Here is an 8,083-nt window from a genome sequence, read left to right on the forward strand (position 1 = left end):
GACCAAATATCCTTTTCAGTAAAAGACAACAACATGCTGACAAGCACATGTCTCGTTAATCTAGTTACAACATAAGACTCACTCAAACTTGAGTCAAGCACATGGAAGCCTAGAAAATGTCATATTCATGAATTCATGAAAATCTCTTTTCTTCCCAGGTTTCTAATCTGCTTTACAATATTTTTTATCCATTGCCATAAGCCACTTTAGTAAGTCATCTAAGAACAGACACACACCAGTTGTGTGATAGCACTAACTAATTTGATCATGGTAAAAGTTTCCATAGTAATGAAGAAAACATTCCCATGACGTGGGCAGGGTCTGTGATAAACAGGCTCCCTAACGCTCTGCGACAGTTCCCATGATTTACTGGCTGACACACTGTATTGAGCAGTTCCTGCAGAGCCTCTGAATTATGTAAACTGGGTTTCCTTCCTATGAAATATGGAGTTGCTGCTCTTAAACCTCTCAAAGGATGCAGAGTGTGTTCATCATAAAGGGTACAGTAAAAGTGAAATAATACTGAACAGATATGGATCTGTGTAGCGAGAGCACTTTGATTTCACCTTTATTTATAAAGTTAAGTCAATTTAAGAACAAATTATTATTTACAATGATGACCTGTAAAGCATCAATAAACAGCACATCAATTAACAACAATTACACTATACATACAGTGCCTTCAGGAAGTATTCACAACCTTTACCACATCTTGTTGTGTTACAGTTTGCATTTAAAATTGATTACATTTATGACTACCTCATCGCTCTACTCCACACCAGTGGCAACCCATCATTCAGGGCACTTTTTGCTGATTTGCATGTTATTTTGACATTCAGTTTGAAAACAATGTAAAAATAAATCTACAAAATTCTTTGTAGAATAAAGCCGCATACAAACATGGCCTATTATTTGCTTTCTTGAGTAAGGCAGCTCCAAAATGCAGGTGTTTCAGCCTAGCTCAGTGCTTTCTTTGGTGGTGGGGCAGCCAGCGAAAAATGTAGCGGTTGGTAATGTTCTCTAGTTGCGCAGTGATTGGCTCAGTGTTCTGTCACTCGTGGGGACACAACGTCACTGCCAAATCTAAGGGAAGAGCTCTAAAATTCAAGACCCTTGGGTGCTGCCATGGAGTTACATACACTAGCTTTGATTGGGCTGATCAACATCATACTTTCTAAATCTTAGCAGCAGTCATCATCATGAATCAAGTCAACAACCTACTGGCAAATCCTTGTCATAAGAAGATAAATAATGAAGAGAAATTATAGATAAAACGTATCGTGCTCATCGGCCATAAACATTACACAACAAGTTGGAAATCGCAAATTCAACAATGAGTGGATTGGAACGAATCAGTGGCTAACTGCAAGCATCACAAAGCAATCACTAGCTTGCTATTCAGTGGAGTGGGTGTGTGGTCCCATTTCTTGGTTTAAGAGTCTCTTTTCCAAGCTTAAAATGATAAACATTTAACATAGGCCATGCTGTCAATCCAGTATGATTTCTGCCGCGCTCAAAACAACTGTTAACTCCGAACTGGGAAATCTGACTTTAGTGCGTTCAAGACAACTGGGAACTTGGGAAAAAAGATCTCAGACTGGGAAAATATGCTTTGAACGGTCATCCAACTCGCAATTCTAAGTTGGGAACTCGGGCCTCTTTCTAGAGATACGACGTGAAGATCAACGACGTCATCATGATTCAAGCCTGTAATTTTCATCATAGGTACACTTCAACTATGACAGACAACATTAGGGGAAAAAATCCAGAAAATCACATTGTAGGATGTTTTATGAATTTATTTGCAAATATGGTGGAAAGTAAGTATTTGGTCACCTACAAACAAGCAAGATTTCTGGCTCTCACAGACCTGTAACTTCTTCTTTAAGAGGCTCCTCTGTCCTCCACTCATTACCTGTATTAATGGCACCTGTTTGAACTTGTTATCAGTATAAAAGACACCTGTCCACAACCTCAAATAGTCACACTCCAAACTCCACTATGGCAAAGACCAAAGAGCTGTCAAAGGACACCAGAAACAAAATTGTAGACCTGCACAAGGCTGGGAAGACTGAATCTGCAATAGGTAAGCAGCTTGGTTTGAATAAATAAACTGTGGGAGCAATTATTAGGAAATGGAAGACATACAAGACCACTGATAATCTCCCTCGATCTGGGGCTCCATGCAAGATCTCACCTCGTGGGGTCAAAATGATCACAAGAACGATGAGCAAAAATCCCAGAACCACACGGGGGGACCTAGTGAATGACCTGCAGAGAGCTGGGACCAAAGTAACAAAGTCTACCATCAGTAACACACTACGCCGCCAGGGACTCAAATCCTGCAGTGCCAGATGTGTCCCCCTGCTTAAGCCAGTACATGTCCAGGCCCGTCTGAAGTTTTCTAGAGAGCATTTGGATGATCCAGAAGAAGATTGGGAGAATGTCATATGGTCAGATGAAACCAAAATATAACTTTTTGGTAAAAACTTTTGTTTAGTAAGCTGTTAGTGTAGTAAGCTGTTAGTAGCCCATTTTCCTCACCCTAATAATTAGGTATATTTTCCCCTCTTAATTCTGCCAACTGTTCTGACTTGGTGGTGCACATTTAGCCTATAACCTGTTTTAGAGAAATGTCATCATCAAATATTGTAAGAGCTTTCACTGTCTGCTTATATGCTCCCTTTATTTATCCTACAGTTCTGACTTGGTGTACAGAGAGAATACCTGAAGAATGGCCCATGTTCTGAATTCTGTCGCTGTACATTTCAAAAGTGCTTAACAAATAGTTATATTGACTACGCCCGTCCTAGCTCGCTCACAGATTGCCTCTTATGCGCTTGTCGTCCCCTTATACCATATTTTGTACATCTCAATTATCAGCTATGTTTTTTAAAAGGCAGTAAATGAGGCTGAATGAACTGTTTCACTTCCAGACAAGGCTCCTCTGATAGCCAGGTGTAGCAGGGGTAAGGTGTTGGGACTGCTGTACGCCCTAACAGTTTGTGGACACCGTTTGTCACCATTATAGTGCAAAAATGTATTGTTTAGTGTTGTGTTGTGTAGTGTAGGGTCTTTGCTCGTATACATCCCCCAAAAATATTTTGTTTGTTTGCCCCACCAAGATTTACATTCTAAAATCGTCACTGCTCCACCCACACAATTATCTGTAAGGTCCCTCAGTCGAGCAGTGAATTTCAAATACAGATTCAACCTCAAAGACCAGCGAGGTTTTTCAATGCCCCATGAGGCCAATAGTGACTTTAAAACAGTTACAGAGTTTAATGGCTGTGATAGGAGAAAACTCCACAATACTAACCTAATTGACAGATTTAAAAGAAGGAAACCTGTACAGAATACAAATATTCAAAAACATGCAACCTGTTTGCAACAAGGCACTAAAGTAATGCAAAAAATGTGGCAAAGCAATTAACGTTTTGTCCTGAACAAAGTGTTATGTCTGGAGCAAATCCAATACAACACATTACCGAGTACCACTCTCCATATTTTCAAGCATAGTGGTCACTGCATCATGTTATGGGTATGCTTGCAATCGTTAATGACAAAGGAGTTTTTCAGGATAAAAAATAAATGGAATGGAGCTAAGCACAGGCAAAATCCTAGAGGAAAACCTGGTTCAGTCTGCTTTCCACTAGACACTGGGAGAAGAATTCACCTTTCAGCAGGACAATAACCTAAAACTCAAGGACAAATCTACACTGGAGTTGCGTACCAAGAAGACAGTGAATGTTCCTTGGTGGCCGAGTTACAGTTTTACTTAAATCTACTTGAAAATCTATGCAAGACCTGAAAATGGTTGTCTAGCAATGATCAACAACCAATTTGACAGAGCTTGAAGAATTTTGAAAAGCTCTTAGAGAAAAGCTCTTAGCTCTTAGATACTTACCCAGAAAGACTCACAGCTGTAATTGCTGCAAAAGCTGCTTCTACAAAGTATTGATTCAGGGTGGTGAATACTTAAGTAAATAAGATATTTCTGAATTAAATTTTCAATAAATTTGCCAACATTTCTAAAAACATGTTTTCCCTTTGTCAATATGGGGTATTGTGTGTAGATGGATGAGGGCAAAAAGTATTTGATCCATTTTGAACTCAGGCTGTAACACAAAATGTGGAATAAGTCAAGGGATATGAATATTTTCTGAAGGCACTGTACAGTATATACACATAAATTATACCGTACATGAAAGCAAACACGAAAAGCAAAACGCGATCATATGATCCCATGTGGTTCAGTTGGTAGATCGTGGCACTTGCAACACCAGGGTTGTGGTTTTGATACCCACAGTGGACCAGAACAAATTAAAATGTATGCCCTAGCTACTGTAAGTCACTCTGGATAAGATGACAGTAAAATAAAATATGAAACAAACACATTATTCAGTAAAAAAGGCTTGAACAATATGTTACTAGTTGGTTGGAAAGGTTATGTTTATGTGAAGGCCTTAATTCAGAATAATGACTCTGGAATTACCCAATTAAAAATAAGTCCACTGCAAAGAGGGGGGAGGTCAACACAATAAAACAGATACATTTAAGTAATTTATGTTCTGTTATTTATCTTTGGCTTAGGCTACATGCCACAAGTTGCCCAAGTGGCATTTGTTTGAAATGCATCACAGCCATGATAGGGGCATGCAGTCTCCAGAAATATAAACAGCCTGTCCAGTGTGGAAGGGTGAGAAAGCTGTACCCATATCAGGCCCATTCCTCAATCAACACCTCAGACTGTGCCAGTCACCATGCCCCACTGGACTAGCACCAGCTCTGGATTCATCCATGGCATATTCTCACGCAAAGACAAACGAGTGGCTGTCAAGCTGTCATCTCGGTGTCACTGAGTCTCTCCCCTGATGCCTTTGAAACCGGCCTCTCTGCCAAAACCAAGGTTAAGCACTGTGTTCAGTGCTCTGTCTCCTCTTGCCTTTGCACCTCTGCCCTCCCGACTACCCTGCTTCCTCTCTGAGCCGTACAGCACCACAGAGCCTTGGACAAAGAATTACATTAGAGGGAACAGGGGAAGAGGGAGGGACTCACTCCTGAGAGGGCACTGAGAGAGTTAGTGGTAATGCATCATGGTGACAGGGAGCAGTACATGCTTTAACTACAATTAAATTACCGGTAAGCATCTAAAACAGTGGTCACCAACCGGTCGATCGTGATCTCCAAGCCATTCCTAGTCGATCACCAAACATTTCTGTAAAAAACCCAATGATAAAGCCTTGCATTCCAATTTTTTTTATTTGTTTTTATTTGTTTTTAGCACCAGGAAGGCAAAGTGTTCCCATTTGTAACCATTTCCTGTGTCTGAAGCTAGAACGCATACCTGGCGGGCCCAGAGAGCAAATCAAGTGCACCTATAGGTCTACCGGTGGCCAATCAAATTGCACAGATCACCGTGTCTGCACAGTTTCCTTGTGTCATAGACTGTAAAAAGAAACCTTGAACACACAGCAAAATTGATAATGTAAGATTTCAAAACTTTTAAAGTCATGACTAGAGAGAGACTCAACAAATACAGCAAAGAGTTGCTGTTTTTATGAGTAAGTTCATGTTTAAATTGTTATTCAGCACTGTCAACTCTTTGTTCAACAGTTTTATAAACCATAAAATGCACATTCGCTACTTCCACTCACGCTACAACCAGCACTGCAGCTGCAATGAATGTATAGAAAAGTGTTTCGATAAACTTATGTTGTAATTATTTGCAGCTTGTGTCTTTGTTAATATAAAGGAATGTTTAACTTTCTCTGGTTATAGGAGTAACAACATTAATTGGTGCATGAGTCAGATATAATGCAGTGAACCTTAAGTGAAGTTTTGCCAATCAGCTGGAAGACATCGTCCCCTTTTCTTATCGGAGGGCGGGAGACAGGAGGGTCGGTGAGTCGGGTGAGAGGCAGCCTCATCACTGTTCCCTTCCTCCCCTCAGACTGATCATCAGATGCAGGCAATCAATCCAGTAAAAAAAATCCTATTATTATGCTCACTCAGCTGTGCCTCACAAGTAATACAACAAATGATCTATTACCAGTGCCAAAATGTTGTATTTTGACATGTCTCTCCGTCAACCCCGTGTCACCTCTAGGAAGATTTTAATCCATTTAACCCCCTTAATTTCTCCAAGTTTGACCTTCATTGTAAAATTCATTGTAAAATGTATTTATTTTGTTGCTCTGACAAAGTCATTCCTGAAGATTATTGTTTATTTCAAGAGATTCGTGATTCATTTACTTCTGAACCTCATTTTAAGGTCAACCCTGTTACGTGAACTGAATTTTCATTTTAATATGGTGAAATTATTCCTTTTAAAATATTTATTTCTAAATTAACATTGAACATTAACAGTCAAATCACAGTATAAAAGCATATGAGCTGGTTGTACTGTTTTTGGCCATTTTCTGGTGTTTTGTGGTGGAAAACTGAGCAGGTCGAGCATAATACCTTAACCCTGTTGCCCAGAGACAGGCTAAAAATGTTTTAACAATAAAAACAATTTTGTGAAGCTTGAATTTAATTGTTGCACACAAAAAGCTTCCATTCCCCCTGTCACAAGGGGATTTATGGCTGATTTAAGCTTAAATGGTCAACCCTATTACGGTCAATCTTGTTACTTTATTTGGCACTTAATAAACACTCACTATATAAACATGTTTTTTATGAAGTCGAACATGTGCTCTTCATGACAGAATGTTGAAATTAGGTCAAATCAAAAAGCCACACTTCTCAAAAGGCATCAAATTGGTGGAATGACCCTAATGGAACATTTATTTTAGAGAGAGCATTTATTACCCATAAACAAATGAGTACAGATGCAGACAGCCATACACTGTACAAATCTAATTCACCTTTTTTTTCTTAAACTATGGTTAATAAAGGCAAATCAATAAACATACAGTACTGTTATACTGGAATGGAATAAAGGACGTAATATCCCAAAAGAAGAGATGCCAGTCAATCTGATCTCTGGTTTGACACAGCTTCTATTTAAATGATCCCTGCAGCCAGGAAAGGAGTTACTGCATCAGCAACGGATCGATCCTACAGCCATGTCCTTGACCAAGGTACCTAAACTAAGCTGCTGCGTCAGTGAAGATCGTGATCTATGAAAGTCATAGGTAAATAGTTCATGTTTCTTATCATTATTAATGACCATTTTAGCAGAGGAGTCCCTCAGGTTCTGTTTTGTATTCCTCTGAACGTTTGAATAATTCAAACATAAATCAAAATGTTTATCCAAGATAAATAACAGTCAGAAGCTGGTTTTCATTTCCTATAAATAAGTTCCTAATTAGCAATGGATTTATGTAAACATTATTATGTTTTGGAGTACAAAAAGGCAAGGCACAGTATTGTTCTCACCCCAATTGAATTAGAGAAACAGAAATGACATTATCATTGTGACAGATACACACTGAGTTTAGTAAAAGGCATTTTGAAACTTCTGTTAGTGAACTGTCCATAGAAGGAACTACGATGACAACACCCCATAGCACCCCCACGGCTATCTGAGGTGGATGGCATGCCAGGCATTTGCTTGATTGTTCTTCCTCAATGTACTAGCTGGCGTGAGTCATGTCAAGATAACAATCTATTATTTTTAGTGCTGGTCTACTAAGTCAGAAGGAGGGCACTGGTTTCCTTTTCAGCTGGGGGTGTCCTGACTTGCAGTCTACACTTGTTCGAGAAACGTTACCACAAATTGTGTTAGTGTGTCAACAAATAACTGAAGCACATGCCCAGCCAAGAAACCTATCAATTTTCCTCATGGATTAGAATTGATGGTATGAATTTTCCAGCGAATGAGGAAGGACTGAAAGTGTGACAAACAATATGTGAACTTTTGTACGTTTTTTGGGCAATTCCAATACCATCTGTAACAATATATAGAACAACTCAAAAAGGTCTGTGCAGCATGCAAGTGACAGTGATTCATCGGTTACATAATTGAAAGGCCACAGAATAAAAGGGAGCTGTCTATCTTAATGGGGCCAGCAACGAACAAGCCTGTCAAGTCGTGGGCACTATCAGGTGATGTCAGCAAAGTCATGGGTTAACCTAC

The sequence above is a fragment of the Oncorhynchus clarkii genome, chromosome 6 (genome assembly GCF_045791955.1).
Source record: "Oncorhynchus clarkii lewisi isolate Uvic-CL-2024 chromosome 6, UVic_Ocla_1.0, whole genome shotgun sequence".
NCBI classification, from domain to species: domain Eukaryota; kingdom Metazoa; phylum Chordata; class Actinopteri; order Salmoniformes; family Salmonidae; genus Oncorhynchus; species Oncorhynchus clarkii.